Below are 15,091 nucleotides of genomic sequence, written 5' to 3'. Positions count from 1 at the left end.
GGTCAACAGCTTCACGGTGCTCCCCCCTGTTTGGCTAGCTGCATAGCAAAGTACAGGCCACACCTTTGCTGGCACTCCACCCCGCCTTCTCGGGAGCCTGAGCCTAATCCAATCCGATGACCCGGAAATTCACCTCCGAGAAAACGCAGCACAGACTGCTTTGACCAGTTTCCAGGCGCACAAAAACGCCGTCCACTTTGTTCTTGGTCCTTCGGTCCGATATTAGATATTAGGTAGGACTTGCAGACTGGCTTTCCATGTTTTGAGATTTTGCTTTTCCACAGAGCGAGAGAAGGGTGCACCGTTCCCAGCGGCACTGCAATACCGGGTCGATGCGTGGAGCGAACGGAGCAAGCCCCTTTTTCGACTCCTGGTCCTAAAAATCCGTTTAATATGTTGTCCCCTTATAGAGGACGTATCAGATATTAAACTGATAAGAACAGATACTACACTTGATCTTAGCCAAAAGGCCGAGAAGCGATAACCCCCTGCCGTTGGCAGCACAAGGCCGCCCCTCCGGTCCGGCCCGTCCTCGTCGGGGTGTCGCAGTCTTTTACCATAACAATTGCTGGTGCTTAGCACCTCCGCCCACGGAGTCTCTGGCATTATCTGCCGACCGAGTTTTCTGTTTCCTTGCACAACTGTACAGGGCTCAGCCAAAGCGCTAAGCCCGCCAAAAATACCTTTAACTCTTTGGTGTTACTCTCCACGGAAGTCTTTAGTAAAAGGCGAAAGACTTGTACGTTATGAAGAGAAACCAGAGTAAGTACAGCCTCTCTCCGCAAGAGCGGCCAAAGACCCTAGTCGTCTCGGTCAACAGCTTCACGGTGCTCCCCCCTGTTTGGCTAGCTGCATAGCAAAGTACAGGCCACACCTTTGCTGGCACTCCACCCCGCCTTCTCGGGAGCCTGAGCCTAATCCAATCCGATGACCCGGAAATTCACCTCCGAGAAAACGCAGCACAGACTGCTTTGACCAGTTTCCAGGCGCACAAAAACGCCGTCCACTTTGTTCTTGGTCCTTCGGTCCGATATTAGATATTAGGTAGGACTTGCAGACTGGCTTTCCATGTTTTGAGATTTTGCTTTTCCACAGAGCGAGAGAAGGGTGCACCGTTCCCAGCGGCACTGCAATACCGGGTCGATGCGTGGAGCGAACGGAGCAAGCCCCTTTTTCGACTCCTGGTCCTAAAAATCCGTTTAATATGTTGTCCCCTTATAGAGGACGTATCAGATATTAAACTGATAAGAACAGATACTACACTTGATCTTAGCCAAAAGGCCGAGAAGCGATAACCCCCTGCCGTTGGCAGCACAAGGCCGCCCCTCCGGTCCGGCCCGTCCTCGTCGGGGTGTCGCAGTCTTTTACCATAACAATTGCTGGTGCTTAGCACCTCCGCCCACGGAGTCTCTGGCATTATCTGCCGACCGAGTTTTCTGTTTCCTTGCACAACTGTACAGGGCTCAGCCAAAGCGCTAAGCCCGCCAAAAATACCTTTAACTCTTTGGTGTTACTCTCCACGGAAGTCTTTAGTAAAAGGCGAAAGACTTGTACGTTATGAAGAGAAACCAGAGTAAGTACAGCCTCTCTCCGCAAGAGCGGCCAAAGACCCTAGTCGTCTCGGTCAACAGCTTCACGGTGCTCCCCCCTGTTTGGCTAGCTGCATAGCAAAGTACAGGCCACACCTTTGCTGGCACTCCACCCCGCCTTCTCGGGAGCCTGAGCCTAATCCAATCCGATGACCCGGAAATTCACCTCCGAGAAAACGCAGCACAGACTGCTTTGACCAGTTTCCAGGCGCACAAAAACGCCGTCCACTTTGTTCTTGGTCCTTCGGTCCGATATTAGATATTAGGTAGGACTTGCAGACTGGCTTTCCATGTTTTGAGATTTTGCTTTTCCACAGAGCGAGAGAAGGGTGCACCGTTCCCAGCGGCACTGCAATACCGGGTCGATGCGTGGAGCGAACGGAGCAAGCCCCTTTTTCGACTCCTGGTCCTAAAAATCCGTTTAATATGTTGTCCCCTTATAGAGGACGTATCAGATATTAAACTGATAAGAACAGATACTACACTTGATCTTAGCCAAAAGGCCGAGAAGCGATAACCCCCTGCCGTTGGCAGCACAAGGCCGCCCCTCCGGTCCGGCCCGTCCTCGTCGGGGTGTCGCAGTCTTTTACCATAACAATTGCTGGTGCTTAGCACCTCCGCCCACGGAGTCTCTGGCATTATCTGCCGACCGAGTTTTCTGTTTCCTTGCACAACTGTACAGGGCTCAGCCAAAGCGCTAAGCCCGCCAAAAATACCTTTAACTCTTTGGTGTTACTCTCCACGGAAGTCTTTAGTAAAAGGCGAAAGACTTGTACGTTACGAAGAGAAACCAGAGTAAGTACAGCCTCTCTCCGCAAGAGCGGCCAAAGACCCTAGTCGTCTCGGTCAACAGCTTCACGGTGCTCCCCCCTGTTTGGCTAGCTGCATAGCAAAGTACAGGCCACACCTTTGCTGGCACTCCACCCCGCCTTCTCGGGAGCCTGAGCCTAATCCAATCCGATGACCCGGAAATTCACCTCCGAGAAAACGCAGCACAGACTGCTTTGACCAGTTTCCAGGCGCACAAAAACGCCGTCCACTTTGTTCTTGGTCCTTCGGTCCGATATTAGATATTAGGTAGGACTTGCAGACTGGCTTTCCATGTTTTGAGATTTTGCTTTTCCACAGAGCGAGAGAAGGGTGCACCGTTCCCAGCGGCACTGCAATACCGGGTCGATGCGTGGAGCGAACGGAGCAAGCCCCTTTTTCGACTCCTGGTCCTAAAAATCCGTTTAATATGTTGTCCCCTTATAGAGGACGTATCAGATATTAAACTGATAAGAACAGATACTACACTTGATCTTAGCCAAAAGGCCGAGAAGCGATAACCCCCTGCCGTTGGCAGCACAAGGCCGCCCCTCCGGTCCGGCCCGTCCTCGTCGGGGTGTCGCAGTCTTTTACCATAACAATTGCTGGTGCTTAGCACCTCCGCCCACGGAGTCTCTGGCATTATCTGCCGACCGAGTTTTCTGTTTCCTTGCACAACTGTACAGGGCTCAGCCAAAGCGCTAAGCCCGCCAAAAATACCTTTAACTCTTTGGTGTTACTCTCCACGGAAGTCTTTAGTAAAAGGCGAAAGACTTGTACGTTATGAAGAGAAACCAGAGTAAGTACAGCCTCTCTCCGCAAGAGCGGCCAAAGACCCTAGTCGTCTCGGTCAACAGCTTCACGGTGCTCCCCCCTGTTTGGCTAGCTGCATAGCAAAGTACAGGCCACACCTTTGCTGGCACTCCACCCCGCCTTCTCGGGAGCCTGAGCCTAATCCAATCCGATGACCCGGAAATTCACCTCCGAGAAAACGCAGCACAGACTGCTTTGACCAGTTTCCAGGCGCACAAAAACGCCGTCCACTTTGTTCTTGGTCCTTCGGTCCGATATTAGATATTAGGTAGGACTTGCAGACTGGCTTTCCATGTTTTGAGATTTTGCTTTTCCACAGAGCGAGAGAAGGGTGCACCGTTCCCAGCGGCACTGCAATACCGGGTCGATGCGTGGAGCGAACGGAGCAAGCCCCTTTTTCGACTCCTGGTCCTAAAAATCCGTTTAATATGTTGTCCCCTTATAGAGGACGTATCAGATATTAAACTGATAAGAACAGATACTACACTTGATCTTAGCCAAAAGGCCGAGAAGCGATAACCCCCTGCCGTTGGCAGCACAAGGCCGCCCCTCCGGTCCGGCCCGTCCTCGTCGGGGTGTCGCAGTCTTTTACCATAACAATTGCTGGTGCTTAGCACCTCCGCCCACGGAGTCTCTGGCATTATCTGCCGACCGAGTTTTCTGTTTCCTTGCACAACTGTACAGGGCTCAGCCAAAGCGCTAAGCCCGCCAAAAATACCTTTAACTCTTTGGTGTTACTCTCCACGGAAGTCTTTAGTAAAAGGCGAAAGACTTGTACGTTACGAAGAGAAACCAGAGTAAGTACAGCCTCTCTCCGCAAGAGCGGCCAAAGACCCTAGTCGTCTCGGTCAACAGCTTCACGGTGCTCCCCCCTGTTTGGCTAGCTGCATAGCAAAGTACAGGCCACACCTTTGCTGGCACTCCACCCCGCCTTCTCGGGAGCCTGAGCCTAATCCAATCCGATGACCCGGAAATTCACCTCCGAGAAAACGCAGCACAGACTGCTTTGACCAGTTTCCAGGCGCACAAAAACGCCGTCCACTTTGTTCTTGGTCCTTCGGTCCGATATTAGATATTAGGTAGGACTTGCAGACTGGCTTTCCATGTTTTGAGATTTTGCTTTTCCACAGAGCGAGAGAAGGGTGCACCGTTCCCAGCGGCACTGCAATACCGGGTCAATGCGTGGAGCGAACGGAGCAAGCCCCTTTTTCGACTCCTGGTCCTAAAAATCCGTTTAATATGTTGTCCCCTTATAGAGGACGTATCAGATATTAAACTGATAAGAACAGATACTACACTTGATCTTAGCCAAAAGGCCGAGAAGCGATAACCCCCTGCCGTTGGCAGCACAAGGCCGCCCCTCCGGTCCGGCCCGTCCTCGTCGGGGTGTCGCAGTCTTTTACCATAACAATTGCTGGTGCTTAGCACCTCCGCCCACGGAGTCTCTGGCATTATCTGCCGACCGAGTTTTCTGTTTCCTTGCACAACTGTACAGGGCTCAGCCAAAGCGCTAAGCCCGCCAAAAATACCTTTAACTCTTTGGTGTTACTCTCCACGGAAGTCTTTAGTAAAAGGCGAAAGACTTGTACGTTATGAAGAGAAACCAGAGTAAGTACAGCCTCTCTCCGCAAGAGCGGCCAAAGACCCTAGTCGTCTCGGTCAACAGCTTCACGGTGCTCCCCCCTGTTTGGCTAGCTGCATAGCAAAGTACAGGCCACACCTTTGCTGGCACTCCACCCCGCCTTCTCGGGAGCCTGAGCCTAATCCAATCCGATGACCCGGAAATTCACCTCCGAGAAAACGCAGCACAGACTGCTTTGACCAGTTTCCAGGCGCACAAAAACGCCGTCCACTTTGTTCTTGGTCCTTCGGTCCGATATTAGATATTAGGTAGGACTTGCAGACTGGCTTTCCATGTTTTGAGATTTTGCTTTTCCACAGAGCGAGAGAAGGGTGCACCGTTCCCAGCGGCACTGCAATACCGGGTCGATGCGTGGAGCGAACGGAGCAAGCCCCTTTTTCGACTCCTGGTCCTAAAAATCCGTTTAATATGTTGTCCCCTTATAGAGGACGTATCAGATATTAAACTGATAAGAACAGATACTACACTTGATCTTAGCCAAAAGGCCGAGAAGCGATAACCCCCTGCCGTTGGCAGCACAAGGCCGCCCCTCCGGTCCGGCCCGTCCTCGTCGGGGTGTCGCAGTCTTTTACCATAACAATTGCTGGTGCTTAGCACCTCCGCCCACGGAGTCTCTGGCATTATCTGCCGACCGAGTTTTCTGTTTCCTTGCACAACTGTACAGGGCTCAGCCAAAGCGCTAAGCCCGCCAAAAATACCTTTAACTCTTTGGTGTTACTCTCCACGGAAGTCTTTAGTAAAAGGCGAAAGACTTGTACGTTACGAAGAGAAACCAGAGTAAGTACAGCCTCTCTCCGCAAGAGCGGCCAAAGACCCTAGTCGTCTCGGTCAACAGCTTCACGGTGCTCCCCCCTGTTTGGCTAGCTGCATAGCAAAGTACAGGCCACACCTTTGCTGGCACTCCACCCCGCCTTCTCGGGAGCCTGAGCCTAATCCAATCCGATGACCCGGAAATTCACCTCCGAGAAAACGCAGCACAGACTGCTTTGACCAGTTTCCAGGCGCACAAAAACGCCGTCCACTTTGTTCTTGGTCCTTCGGTCCGATATTAGATATTAGGTAGGACTTGCAGACTGGCTTTCCATGTTTTGAGATTTTGCTTTTCCACAGAGCGAGAGAAGGGTGCACCGTTCCCAGCGGCACTGCAATACCGGGTCGATGCGTGGAGCGAACGGAGCAAGCCCCTTTTTCGACTCCTGGTCCTAAAAATCCGTTTAATATGTTGTCCCCTTATAGAGGACGTATCAGATATTAAACTGATAAGAACAGATACTACACTTGATCTTAGCCAAAAGGCCGAGAAGCGATAACCCCCTGCCGTTGGCAGCACAAGGCCGCCCCTCCGGTCCGGCCCGTCCTCGTCGGGGTGTCGCAGTCTTTTACCATAACAATTGCTGGTGCTTAGCACCTCCGCCCACGGAGTCTCTGGCATTATCTGCCGACCGAGTTTTCTGTTTCCTTGCACAACTGTACAGGGCTCAGCCAAAGCGCTAAGCCCGCCAAAAATACCTTTAACTCTTTGGTGTTACTCTCCACGGAAGTCTTTAGTAAAAGGCGAAAGACTTGTACGTTACGAAGAGAAACCAGAGTAAGTACAGCCTCTCTCCGCAAGAGCGGCCAAAGACCCTAGTCGTCTCGGTCAACAGCTTCACGGTGCTCCCCCCTGTTTGGCTAGCTGCATAGCAAAGTACAGGCCACACCTTTGCTGGCACTCCACCCCGCCTTCTCGGGAGCCTGAGCCTAATCCAATCCGATGACCCGGAAATTCACCTCCGAGAAAACGCAGCACAGACTGCTTTGACCAGTTTCCAGGCGCACAAAAACGCCGTCCACTTTGTTCTTGGTCCTTCGGTCCGATATTAGATATTAGGTAGGACTTGCAGACTGGCTTTCCATGTTTTGAGATTTTGCTTTTCCACAGAGCGAGAGAAGGGTGCACCGTTCCCAGCGGCACTGCAATACCGGGTCGATGCGTGGAGCGAACGGAGCAAGCCCCTTTTTCGACTCCTGGTCCTAAAAATCCGTTTAATATGTTGTCCCCTTATAGAGGACGTATCAGATATTAAACTGATAAGAACAGATACTACACTTGATCTTAGCCAAAAGGCCGAGAAGCGATAACCCCCTGCCGTTGGCAGCACAAGGCCGCCCCTCCGGTCCGGCCCGTCCTCGTCGGGGTGTCGCAGTCTTTTACCATAACAATTGCTGGTGCTTAGCACCTCCGCCCACGGAGTCTCTGGCATTATCTGCCGACCGAGTTTTCTGTTTCCTTGCACAACTGTACAGGGCTCAGCCAAAGCGCTAAGCCCGCCAAAAATACCTTTAACTCTTTGGTGTTACTCTCCACGGAAGTCTTTAGTAAAAGGCGAAAGACTTGTACGTTACGAAGAGAAACCAGAGTAAGTACAGCCTCTCTCCGCAAGAGCGGCCAAAGACCCTAGTCGTCTCGGTCAACAGCTTCACGGTGCTCCCCCCTGTTTGGCTAGCTGCATAGCAAAGTACAGGCCACACCTTTGCTGGCACTCCACCCCGCCTTCTCGGGAGCCTGAGCCTAATCCAATCCGATGACCCGGAAATTCACCTCCGAGAAAACGCAGCACAGACTGCTTTGACCAGTTTCCAGGCGCACAAAAACGCCGTCCACTTTGTTCTTGGTCCTTCGGTCCGATATTAGATATTAGGTAGGACTTGCAGACTGGCTTTCCATGTTTTGAGATTTTGCTTTTCCACAGAGCGAGAGAAGGGTGCACCGTTCCCAGCGGCACTGCAATACCGGGTCGATGCGTGGAGCGAACGGAGCAAGCCCCTTTTTCGACTCCTGGTCCTAAAAATCCGTTTAATATGTTGTCCCCTTATAGAGGACGTATCAGATATTAAACTGATAAGAACAGATACTACACTTGATCTTAGCCAAAAGGCCGAGAAGCGATAACCCCCTGCCGTTGGCAGCACAAGGCCGCCCCTCCGGTCCGGCCCGTCCTCGTCGGGGTGTCGCAGTCTTTTACCATAACAATTGCTGGTGCTTAGCACCTCCGCCCACGGAGTCTCTGGCATTATCTGCCGACCGAGTTTTCTGTTTCCTTGCACAACTGTACAGGGCTCAGCCAAAGCGCTAAGCCCGCCAAAAATACCTTTAACTCTTTGGTGTTACTCTCCACGGAAGTCTTTAGTAAAAGGCGAAAGACTTGTACGTTATGAAGAGAAACCAGAGTAAGTACAGCCTCTCTCCGCAAGAGCGGCCAAAGACCCTAGTCGTCTCGGTCAACAGCTTCACGGTGCTCCCCCCTGTTTGGCTAGCTGCATAGCAAAGTACAGGCCACACCTTTGCTGGCACTCCACCCCGCCTTCTCGGGAGCCTGAGCCTAATCCAATCCGATGACCCGGAAATTCACCTCCGAGAAAACGCAGCACAGACTGCTTTGACCAGTTTCCAGGCGCACAAAAACGCCGTCCACTTTGTTCTTGGTCCTTCGGTCCGATATTAGATATTAGGTAGGACTTGCAGACTGGCTTTCCATGTTTTGAGATTTTGCTTTTCCACAGAGCGAGAGAAGGGTGCACCGTTCCCAGCGGCACTGCAATACCGGGTCGATGCGTGGAGCGAACGGAGCAAGCCCCTTTTTCGACTCCTGGTCCTAAAAATCCGTTTAATATGTTGTCCCCTTATAGAGGACGTATCAGATATTAAACTGATAAGAACAGATACTACACTTGATCTTAGCCAAAAGGCCGAGAAGCGATAACCCCCTGCCGTTGGCAGCACAAGGCCGCCCCTCCGGTCCGGCCCGTCCTCGTCGGGGTGTCGCAGTCTTTTACCATAACAATTGCTGGTGCTTAGCACCTCCGCCCACGGAGTCTCTGGCATTATCTGCCGACCGAGTTTTCTGTTTCCTTGCACAACTGTACAGGGCTCAGCCAAAGCGCTAAGCCCGCCAAAAATACCTTTAACTCTTTGGTGTTACTCTCCACGGAAGTCTTTAGTAAAAGGCGAAAGACTTGTACGTTATGAAGAGAAACCAGAGTAAGTACAGCCTCTCTCCGCAAGAGCGGCCAAAGACCCTAGTCGTCTCGGTCAACAGCTTCACGGTGCTCCCCCCTGTTTGGCTAGCTGCATAGCAAAGTACAGGCCACACCTTTGCTGGCACTCCACCCCGCCTTCTCGGGAGCCTGAGCCTAATCCAATCCGATGACCCGGAAATTCACCTCCGAGAAAACGCAGCACAGACTGCTTTGACCAGTTTCCAGGCGCACAAAAACGCCGTCCACTTTGTTCTTGGTCCTTCGGTCCGATATTAGATATTAGGTAGGACTTGCAGACTGGCTTTCCATGTTTTGAGATTTTGCTTTTCCACAGAGCGAGAGAAGGGTGCACCGTTCCCAGCGGCACTGCAATACCGGGTCGATGCGTGGAGCGAACGGAGCAAGCCCCTTTTTCGACTCCTGGTCCTAAAAATCCGTTTAATATGTTGTCCCCTTATAGAGGACGTATCAGATATTAAACTGATAAGAACAGATACTACACTTGATCTTAGCCAAAAGGCCGAGAAGCGATAACCCCCTGCCGTTGGCAGCACAAGGCCGCCCCTCCGGTCCGGCCCGTCCTCGTCGGGGTGTCGCAGTCTTTTACCATAACAATTGCTGGTGCTTAGCACCTCCGCCCACGGAGTCTCTGGCATTATCTGCCGACCGAGTTTTCTGTTTCCTTGCACAACTGTACAGGGCTCAGCCAAAGCGCTAAGCCCGCCAAAAATACCTTTAACTCTTTGGTGTTACTCTCCACGGAAGTCTTTAGTAAAAGGCGAAAGACTTGTACGTTACGAAGAGAAACCAGAGTAAGTACAGCCTCTCTCCGCAAGAGCGGCCAAAGACCCTAGTCGTCTCGGTCAACAGCTTCACGGTGCTCCCCCCTGTTTGGCTAGCTGCATAGCAAAGTACAGGCCACACCTTTGCTGGCACTCCACCCCGCCTTCTCGGGAGCCTGAGCCTAATCCAATCCGATGACCCGGAAATTCACCTCCGAGAAAACGCAGCACAGACTGCTTTGACCAGTTTCCAGGCGCACAAAAACGCCGTCCACTTTGTTCTTGGTCCTTCGGTCCGATATTAGATATTAGGTAGGACTTGCAGACTGGCTTTCCATGTTTTGAGATTTTGCTTTTCCACAGAGCGAGAGAAGGGTGCACCGTTCCCAGCGGCACTGCAATACCGGGTCGATGCGTGGAGCGAACGGAGCAAGCCCCTTTTTCGACTCCTGGTCCTAAAAATCCGTTTAATATGTTGTCCCCTTATAGAGGACGTATCAGATATTAAACTGATAAGAACAGATACTACACTTGATCTTAGCCAAAAGGCCGAGAAGCGATAACCCCCTGCCGTTGGCAGCACAAGGCCGCCCCTCCGGTCCGGCCCGTCCTCGTCGGGGTGTCGCAGTCTTTTACCATAACAATTGCTGGTGCTTAGCACCTCCGCCCACGGAGTCTCTGGCATTATCTGCCGACCGAGTTTTCTGTTTCCTTGCACAACTGTACAGGGCTCAGCCAAAGCGCTAAGCCCGCCAAAAATACCTTTAACTCTTTGGTGTTACTCTCCACGGAAGTCTTTAGTAAAAGGCGAAAGACTTGTACGTTACGAAGAGAAACCAGAGTAAGTACAGCCTCTCTCCGCAAGAGCGGCCAAAGACCCTAGTCGTCTCGGTCAACAGCTTCACGGTGCTCCCCCCTGTTTGGCTAGCTGCATAGCAAAGTACAGGCCACACCTTTGCTGGCACTCCACCCCGCCTTCTCGGGAGCCTGAGCCTAATCCAATCCGATGACCCGGAAATTCACCTCCGAGAAAACGCAGCACAGACTGCTTTGACCAGTTTCCAGGCGCACAAAAACGCCGTCCACTTTGTTCTTGGTCCTTCGGTCCGATATTAGATATTAGGTAGGACTTGCAGACTGGCTTTCCATGTTTTGAGATTTTGCTTTTCCACAGAGCGAGAGAAGGGTGCACCGTTCCCAGCGGCACTGCAATACCGGGTCGATGCGTGGAGCGAACGGAGCAAGCCCCTTTTTCGACTCCTGGTCCTAAAAATCCGTTTAATATGTTGTCCCCTTATAGAGGACGTATCAGATATTAAACTGATAAGAACAGATACTACACTTGATCTTAGCCAAAAGGCCGAGAAGCGATAACCCCCTGCCGTTGGCAGCACAAGGCCGCCCCTCCGGTCCGGCCCGTCCTCGTCGGGGTGTCGCAGTCTTTTACCATAACAATTGCTGGTGCTTAGCACCTCCGCCCACGGAGTCTCTGGCATTATCTGCCGACCGAGTTTTCTGTTTCCTTGCACAACTGTACAGGGCTCAGCCAAAGCGCTAAGCCCGCCAAAAATACCTTTAACTCTTTGGTGTTACTCTCCACGGAAGTCTTTAGTAAAAGGCGAAAGACTTGTACGTTACGAAGAGAAACCAGAGTAAGTACAGCCTCTCTCCGCAAGAGCGGCCAAAGACCCTAGTCGTCTCGGTCAACAGCTTCACGGTGCTCCCCCCTGTTTGGCTAGCTGCATAGCAAAGTACAGGCCACACCTTTGCTGGCACTCCACCCCGCCTTCTCGGGAGCCTGAGCCTAATCCAATCCGATGACCCGGAAATTCACCTCCGAGAAAACGCAGCACAGACTGCTTTGACCAGTTTCCAGGCGCACAAAAACGCCGTCCACTTTGTTCTTGGTCCTTCGGTCCGATATTAGATATTAGGTAGGACTTGCAGACTGGCTTTCCATGTTTTGAGATTTTGCTTTTCCACAGAGCGAGAGAAGGGTGCACCGTTCCCAGCGGCACTGCAATACCGGGTCGATGCGTGGAGCGAACGGAGCAAGCCCCTTTTTCGACTCCTGGTCCTAAAAATCCGTTTAATATGTTGTCCCCTTATAGAGGACGTATCAGATATTAAACTGATAAGAACAGATACTACACTTGATCTTAGCCAAAAGGCCGAGAAGCGATAACCCCCTGCCGTTGGCAGCACAAGGCCGCCCCTCCGGTCCGGCCCGTCCTCGTCGGGGTGTCGCAGTCTTTTACCATAACAATTGCTGGTGCTTAGCACCTCCGCCCACGGAGTCTCTGGCATTATCTGCCGACCGAGTTTTCTGTTTCCTTGCACAACTGTACAGGGCTCAGCCAAAGCGCTAAGCCCGCCAAAAATACCTTTAACTCTTTGGTGTTACTCTCCACGGAAGTCTTTAGTAAAAGGCGAAAGACTTGTACGTTATGAAGAGAAACCAGAGTAAGTACAGCCTCTCTCCGCAAGAGCGGCCAAAGACCCTAGTCGTCTCGGTCAACAGCTTCACGGTGCTCCCCCCTGTTTGGCTAGCTGCATAGCAAAGTACAGGCCACACCTTTGCTGGCACTCCACCCCGCCTTCTCGGGAGCCTGAGCCTAATCCAATCCGATGACCCGGAAATTCACCTCCGAGAAAACGCAGCACAGACTGCTTTGACCAGTTTCCAGGCGCACAAAAACGCCGTCCACTTTGTTCTTGGTCCTTCGGTCCGATATTAGATATTAGGTAGGACTTGCAGACTGGCTTTCCATGTTTTGAGATTTTGCTTTTCCACAGAGCGAGAGAAGGGTGCACCGTTCCCAGCGGCACTGCAATACCGGGTCGATGCGTGGAGCGAACGGAGCAAGCCCCTTTTTCGACTCCTGGTCCTAAAAATCCGTTTAATATGTTGTCCCCTTATAGAGGACGTATCAGATATTAAACTGATAAGAACAGATACTACACTTGATCTTAGCCAAAAGGCCGAGAAGCGATAACCCCCTGCCGTTGGCAGCACAAGGCCGCCCCTCCGGTCCGGCCCGTCCTCGTCGGGGTGTCGCAGTCTTTTACCATAACAATTGCTGGTGCTTAGCACCTCCGCCCACGGAGTCTCTGGCATTATCTGCCGACCGAGTTTTCTGTTTCCTTGCACAACTGTACAGGGCTCAGCCAAAGCGCTAAGCCCGCCACAAATACCTTTAACTCTTTGGTGTTACTCTCCACGGAAGTCTTTAGTAAAAGGCGAAAGACTTGTACGTTATGAAGAGAAACCAGAGTAAGTACAGCCTCTCTCCGCAAGAGCGGCCAAAGACCCTAGTCGTCTCGGTCAACAGCTTCACGGTGCTCCCCCCTGTTTGGCTAGCTGCATAGCAAAGTACAGGCCACACCTTTGCTGGCACTCCACCCCGCCTGCTCGGGAGCCTGAGCCTAATCCAATCCGATGACCCGGAAATTCACCTCCGAGAAAACGCAGCACAGACTGCTTTGACCAGTTTCCAGGCGCACAAAAACGCCGTCCACTTTGTTCTTGGTCCTTCGGTCCGATATTAGATATTAGGTAGGACTTGCAGACTGGCTTTCCATGTTTTGAGATTTTGCTTTTCCACAGAGCGAGAGAAGGGTGCACCGTTCCCAGCGGCACTGCAATACCGGGTCGATGCGTGGAGCGAACGGAGCAGGCCCCTTTTTCGACTCCTGGTCCTAAAAATCCGTTTAATATGTTGTCCCCTTATAGAGGACGTATCAGATATTAAACTGATAAGAACAGATACTACACTTGATCTTAGCCAAAAGGCCGAGAAGCGATAACCCCCTGCCGTTGGCAGCACAAGGCCGCCCCTCCGGTCCGGCCCGTCCTCGTCGGGGTGTCGCAGTCTTTTACCATAACAATTGCTGGTGCTTAGCACCTCCGCCCACGGAGTCTCTGGCATTATCTGCCGACCGAGTTTTCTGTTTCCTTGCACAACTGTACAGGGCTCAGCCAAAGCGCTAAGCCCGCCAAAAATACCTTTAACTCTTTGGTGTTACTCTCCACGGAAGTCTTTAGTAAAAGGCGAAAGACTTGTACGTTATGAAGAGAAACCAGAGTAAGTACAGCCTCTCTCCGCAAGAGCGGCCAAAGACCCTAGTCGTCTCGGTCAACAGCTTCACGGTGCTCCCCCCTGTTTGGCTAGCTGCATAGCAAAGTACAGGCCACACCTTTGCTGGCACTCCACCCCGCCTTCTCGGGAGCCTGAGCCTAATCCAATCCGATGACCCGGAAATTCACCTCCGAGAAAACGCAGCACAGACTGCTTTGACCAGTTTCCAGGCGCACAAAAACGCCGTCCACTTTGTTCTTGGTCCTTCGGTCCGATATTAGATATTAGGTAGGACTTGCAGACTGGCTTTCCATGTTTTGAGATTTTGCTTTTCCACAGAGCGAGAGAAGGGTGCACCGTTCCCAGCGGCACTGCAATACCGGGTCGATGCGTGGAGCGAACGGAGCAAGCCCCTTTTTCGACTCCTGGTCCTAAAAATCCGTTTAATATGTTGTCCCCTTATAGAGGACGTATCAGATATTAAACTGATAAGAACAGATACTACACTTGATCTTAGCCAAAAGGCCGAGAAGCGATAACCCCCTGCCGTTGGCAGCACAAGGCCGCCCCTCCGGTCCGGCCCGTCCTCGTCGGGGTGTCGCAGTCTTTTACCATAACAATTGCTGGTGCTTAGCACCTCCGCCCACGGAGTCTCTGGCATTATCTGCCGACCGAGTTTTCTGTTTCCTTGCACAACTGTACAGGGCTCAGCCAAAGCGCTAAGCCCGCCAAAAATACCTTTAACTCTTTGGTGTTACTCTCCACGGAAGTCTTTAGTAAAAGGCGAAAGACTTGTACGTTATGAAGAGAAACCAGAGTAAGTACAGCCTCTCTCCGCAAGAGCGGCCAAAGACCCTAGTCGTCTCGGTCAACAGCTTCACGGTGCTCCCCCCTGTTTGGCTAGCTGCATAGCAAAGTACAGGCCACACCTTTGCTGGCACTCCACCCCGCCTTCTCGGGAGCCTGAGCCTAATCCAATCCGATGACCCGGAAATTCACCTCCGAGAAAACGCAGCACAGACTGCTTTGACCAGTTTCCAGGCGCACAAAAACGCCGTCCACTTTGTTCTTGGTCCTTCGGTCCGATATTAGATATTAGGTAGGACTTGCAGACTGGCTTTCCATGTTTTGAGATTTTGCTTTTCCACAGAGCGAGAGAAGGGTGCACCGTTCCCAGCGGCACTGCAATACCGGGTCGATGCGTGGAGCGAACGGAGCAAGCCCCTTTTTCGACTCCTGGTCCTAAAAATCCGTTTAATATGTTGTCCCCTTATAGAGGACGTATCAGATATTAAACTGATAAGAACAGATACTACACTTGATCTTAGCCAAAAGGCCGAGAAGCGATAACCCCCTGCC

General features: G+C 52.0%; 37 non-coding genes across 37 annotated transcripts; all 37 read right to left on the bottom strand.

The window, feature by feature from the left end:
• Nucleotides 1–291: 291 nt before the first annotated feature.
• LOC139646749 (U2 spliceosomal RNA) lies at nt 292–482 on the bottom strand. The gene has a single exon (XR_011695464.1). It is a non-coding gene; the product is annotated as a U2 spliceosomal RNA (small nuclear RNA).
• Nucleotides 483–650: 168 nt separating this feature from the next.
• On the bottom strand, nt 651–766 carry LOC139646683 (U5 spliceosomal RNA). Its single transcript, XR_011695403.1, has one exon. It is a non-coding gene; the product is annotated as a U5 spliceosomal RNA (small nuclear RNA).
• Nucleotides 767–1,102: 336 nt separating this feature from the next.
• LOC139646747 (U2 spliceosomal RNA) lies at nt 1,103–1,293 on the bottom strand. Its single transcript, XR_011695463.1, has one exon. It is a non-coding gene; the product is annotated as a U2 spliceosomal RNA (small nuclear RNA).
• Nucleotides 1,294–1,461: 168 nt separating this feature from the next.
• LOC139646682 (U5 spliceosomal RNA) lies at nt 1,462–1,577 on the bottom strand. The gene has a single exon (XR_011695402.1). It is a non-coding gene; the product is annotated as a U5 spliceosomal RNA (small nuclear RNA).
• Nucleotides 1,578–1,913: 336 nt separating this feature from the next.
• LOC139646746 (U2 spliceosomal RNA) lies at nt 1,914–2,104 on the bottom strand. The gene has a single exon (XR_011695462.1). It is a non-coding gene; the product is annotated as a U2 spliceosomal RNA (small nuclear RNA).
• A 168-nt stretch (nt 2,105–2,272) lies between these two features.
• On the bottom strand, nt 2,273–2,388 carry LOC139646740 (U5 spliceosomal RNA). The gene has a single exon (XR_011695456.1). It is a non-coding gene; the product is annotated as a U5 spliceosomal RNA (small nuclear RNA).
• Nucleotides 2,389–2,724: 336 nt separating this feature from the next.
• On the bottom strand, nt 2,725–2,915 carry LOC139646745 (U2 spliceosomal RNA). Its single transcript, XR_011695461.1, has one exon. It is a non-coding gene; the product is annotated as a U2 spliceosomal RNA (small nuclear RNA).
• A 168-nt stretch (nt 2,916–3,083) lies between these two features.
• On the bottom strand, nt 3,084–3,199 carry LOC139646681 (U5 spliceosomal RNA). The gene has a single exon (XR_011695401.1). It is a non-coding gene; the product is annotated as a U5 spliceosomal RNA (small nuclear RNA).
• Nucleotides 3,200–3,535: 336 nt separating this feature from the next.
• LOC139646744 (U2 spliceosomal RNA) lies at nt 3,536–3,726 on the bottom strand. Its single transcript, XR_011695460.1, has one exon. It is a non-coding gene; the product is annotated as a U2 spliceosomal RNA (small nuclear RNA).
• A 168-nt stretch (nt 3,727–3,894) lies between these two features.
• LOC139646739 (U5 spliceosomal RNA) lies at nt 3,895–4,010 on the bottom strand. Its single transcript, XR_011695455.1, has one exon. It is a non-coding gene; the product is annotated as a U5 spliceosomal RNA (small nuclear RNA).
• Nucleotides 4,011–4,346: 336 nt separating this feature from the next.
• On the bottom strand, nt 4,347–4,537 carry LOC139646620 (U2 spliceosomal RNA). Its single transcript, XR_011695345.1, has one exon. It is a non-coding gene; the product is annotated as a U2 spliceosomal RNA (small nuclear RNA).
• Nucleotides 4,538–4,705: 168 nt separating this feature from the next.
• Nucleotides 4,706–4,821, bottom strand: LOC139646680 (U5 spliceosomal RNA). The gene has a single exon (XR_011695400.1). It is a non-coding gene; the product is annotated as a U5 spliceosomal RNA (small nuclear RNA).
• A 336-nt stretch (nt 4,822–5,157) lies between these two features.
• LOC139646735 (U2 spliceosomal RNA) lies at nt 5,158–5,348 on the bottom strand. The gene has a single exon (XR_011695451.1). It is a non-coding gene; the product is annotated as a U2 spliceosomal RNA (small nuclear RNA).
• Nucleotides 5,349–5,516: 168 nt separating this feature from the next.
• Nucleotides 5,517–5,632, bottom strand: LOC139646738 (U5 spliceosomal RNA). Its single transcript, XR_011695454.1, has one exon. It is a non-coding gene; the product is annotated as a U5 spliceosomal RNA (small nuclear RNA).
• Nucleotides 5,633–5,968: 336 nt separating this feature from the next.
• LOC139646723 (U2 spliceosomal RNA) lies at nt 5,969–6,159 on the bottom strand. The gene has a single exon (XR_011695440.1). It is a non-coding gene; the product is annotated as a U2 spliceosomal RNA (small nuclear RNA).
• A 168-nt stretch (nt 6,160–6,327) lies between these two features.
• On the bottom strand, nt 6,328–6,443 carry LOC139646737 (U5 spliceosomal RNA). The gene has a single exon (XR_011695453.1). It is a non-coding gene; the product is annotated as a U5 spliceosomal RNA (small nuclear RNA).
• A 336-nt stretch (nt 6,444–6,779) lies between these two features.
• On the bottom strand, nt 6,780–6,970 carry LOC139646711 (U2 spliceosomal RNA). The gene has a single exon (XR_011695429.1). It is a non-coding gene; the product is annotated as a U2 spliceosomal RNA (small nuclear RNA).
• Nucleotides 6,971–7,138: 168 nt separating this feature from the next.
• LOC139646736 (U5 spliceosomal RNA) lies at nt 7,139–7,254 on the bottom strand. Its single transcript, XR_011695452.1, has one exon. It is a non-coding gene; the product is annotated as a U5 spliceosomal RNA (small nuclear RNA).
• Nucleotides 7,255–7,590: 336 nt separating this feature from the next.
• LOC139646698 (U2 spliceosomal RNA) lies at nt 7,591–7,781 on the bottom strand. Its single transcript, XR_011695417.1, has one exon. It is a non-coding gene; the product is annotated as a U2 spliceosomal RNA (small nuclear RNA).
• A 168-nt stretch (nt 7,782–7,949) lies between these two features.
• On the bottom strand, nt 7,950–8,065 carry LOC139646679 (U5 spliceosomal RNA). The gene has a single exon (XR_011695399.1). It is a non-coding gene; the product is annotated as a U5 spliceosomal RNA (small nuclear RNA).
• Nucleotides 8,066–8,401: 336 nt separating this feature from the next.
• On the bottom strand, nt 8,402–8,592 carry LOC139646687 (U2 spliceosomal RNA). Its single transcript, XR_011695406.1, has one exon. It is a non-coding gene; the product is annotated as a U2 spliceosomal RNA (small nuclear RNA).
• A 168-nt stretch (nt 8,593–8,760) lies between these two features.
• Nucleotides 8,761–8,876, bottom strand: LOC139646677 (U5 spliceosomal RNA). The gene has a single exon (XR_011695398.1). It is a non-coding gene; the product is annotated as a U5 spliceosomal RNA (small nuclear RNA).
• Nucleotides 8,877–9,212: 336 nt separating this feature from the next.
• On the bottom strand, nt 9,213–9,403 carry LOC139646674 (U2 spliceosomal RNA). Its single transcript, XR_011695395.1, has one exon. It is a non-coding gene; the product is annotated as a U2 spliceosomal RNA (small nuclear RNA).
• Nucleotides 9,404–9,571: 168 nt separating this feature from the next.
• LOC139646734 (U5 spliceosomal RNA) lies at nt 9,572–9,687 on the bottom strand. The gene has a single exon (XR_011695450.1). It is a non-coding gene; the product is annotated as a U5 spliceosomal RNA (small nuclear RNA).
• A 336-nt stretch (nt 9,688–10,023) lies between these two features.
• On the bottom strand, nt 10,024–10,214 carry LOC139646663 (U2 spliceosomal RNA). Its single transcript, XR_011695384.1, has one exon. It is a non-coding gene; the product is annotated as a U2 spliceosomal RNA (small nuclear RNA).
• Nucleotides 10,215–10,382: 168 nt separating this feature from the next.
• Nucleotides 10,383–10,498, bottom strand: LOC139646733 (U5 spliceosomal RNA). The gene has a single exon (XR_011695449.1). It is a non-coding gene; the product is annotated as a U5 spliceosomal RNA (small nuclear RNA).
• A 336-nt stretch (nt 10,499–10,834) lies between these two features.
• On the bottom strand, nt 10,835–11,025 carry LOC139646651 (U2 spliceosomal RNA). The gene has a single exon (XR_011695373.1). It is a non-coding gene; the product is annotated as a U2 spliceosomal RNA (small nuclear RNA).
• A 168-nt stretch (nt 11,026–11,193) lies between these two features.
• Nucleotides 11,194–11,309, bottom strand: LOC139646731 (U5 spliceosomal RNA). The gene has a single exon (XR_011695448.1). It is a non-coding gene; the product is annotated as a U5 spliceosomal RNA (small nuclear RNA).
• A 336-nt stretch (nt 11,310–11,645) lies between these two features.
• Nucleotides 11,646–11,836, bottom strand: LOC139646640 (U2 spliceosomal RNA). Its single transcript, XR_011695362.1, has one exon. It is a non-coding gene; the product is annotated as a U2 spliceosomal RNA (small nuclear RNA).
• Nucleotides 11,837–12,004: 168 nt separating this feature from the next.
• On the bottom strand, nt 12,005–12,120 carry LOC139646676 (U5 spliceosomal RNA). The gene has a single exon (XR_011695397.1). It is a non-coding gene; the product is annotated as a U5 spliceosomal RNA (small nuclear RNA).
• Nucleotides 12,121–12,456: 336 nt separating this feature from the next.
• LOC139646628 (U2 spliceosomal RNA) lies at nt 12,457–12,647 on the bottom strand. Its single transcript, XR_011695353.1, has one exon. It is a non-coding gene; the product is annotated as a U2 spliceosomal RNA (small nuclear RNA).
• A 168-nt stretch (nt 12,648–12,815) lies between these two features.
• On the bottom strand, nt 12,816–12,931 carry LOC139646741 (U5 spliceosomal RNA). Its single transcript, XR_011695457.1, has one exon. It is a non-coding gene; the product is annotated as a U5 spliceosomal RNA (small nuclear RNA).
• Nucleotides 12,932–13,267: 336 nt separating this feature from the next.
• Nucleotides 13,268–13,458, bottom strand: LOC139646629 (U2 spliceosomal RNA). Its single transcript, XR_011695354.1, has one exon. It is a non-coding gene; the product is annotated as a U2 spliceosomal RNA (small nuclear RNA).
• A 168-nt stretch (nt 13,459–13,626) lies between these two features.
• LOC139646675 (U5 spliceosomal RNA) lies at nt 13,627–13,742 on the bottom strand. The gene has a single exon (XR_011695396.1). It is a non-coding gene; the product is annotated as a U5 spliceosomal RNA (small nuclear RNA).
• Nucleotides 13,743–14,078: 336 nt separating this feature from the next.
• LOC139646617 (U2 spliceosomal RNA) lies at nt 14,079–14,269 on the bottom strand. The gene has a single exon (XR_011695342.1). It is a non-coding gene; the product is annotated as a U2 spliceosomal RNA (small nuclear RNA).
• Nucleotides 14,270–14,437: 168 nt separating this feature from the next.
• Nucleotides 14,438–14,553, bottom strand: LOC139646673 (U5 spliceosomal RNA). The gene has a single exon (XR_011695394.1). It is a non-coding gene; the product is annotated as a U5 spliceosomal RNA (small nuclear RNA).
• Nucleotides 14,554–14,889: 336 nt separating this feature from the next.
• LOC139646605 (U2 spliceosomal RNA) lies at nt 14,890–15,080 on the bottom strand. The gene has a single exon (XR_011695331.1). It is a non-coding gene; the product is annotated as a U2 spliceosomal RNA (small nuclear RNA).
• Nucleotides 15,081–15,091: the final 11 nt, after the last annotated feature.

This window comes from Centroberyx affinis, unplaced genomic scaffold, assembly GCF_046629955.1.
Source record: "Centroberyx affinis isolate AG114_WGS23_722 - 3 ecotype Tasmania unplaced genomic scaffold, CSIRO-AGI_Caff_v1 ptg000996l_1, whole genome shotgun sequence".
In the NCBI taxonomy this organism is placed as follows: domain Eukaryota; kingdom Metazoa; phylum Chordata; class Actinopteri; order Beryciformes; family Berycidae; genus Centroberyx; species Centroberyx affinis.
The sequence above is the reverse complement of the archived record's forward strand: the minus strand, read 5'-3'. Positions and strand labels throughout refer to the sequence as shown.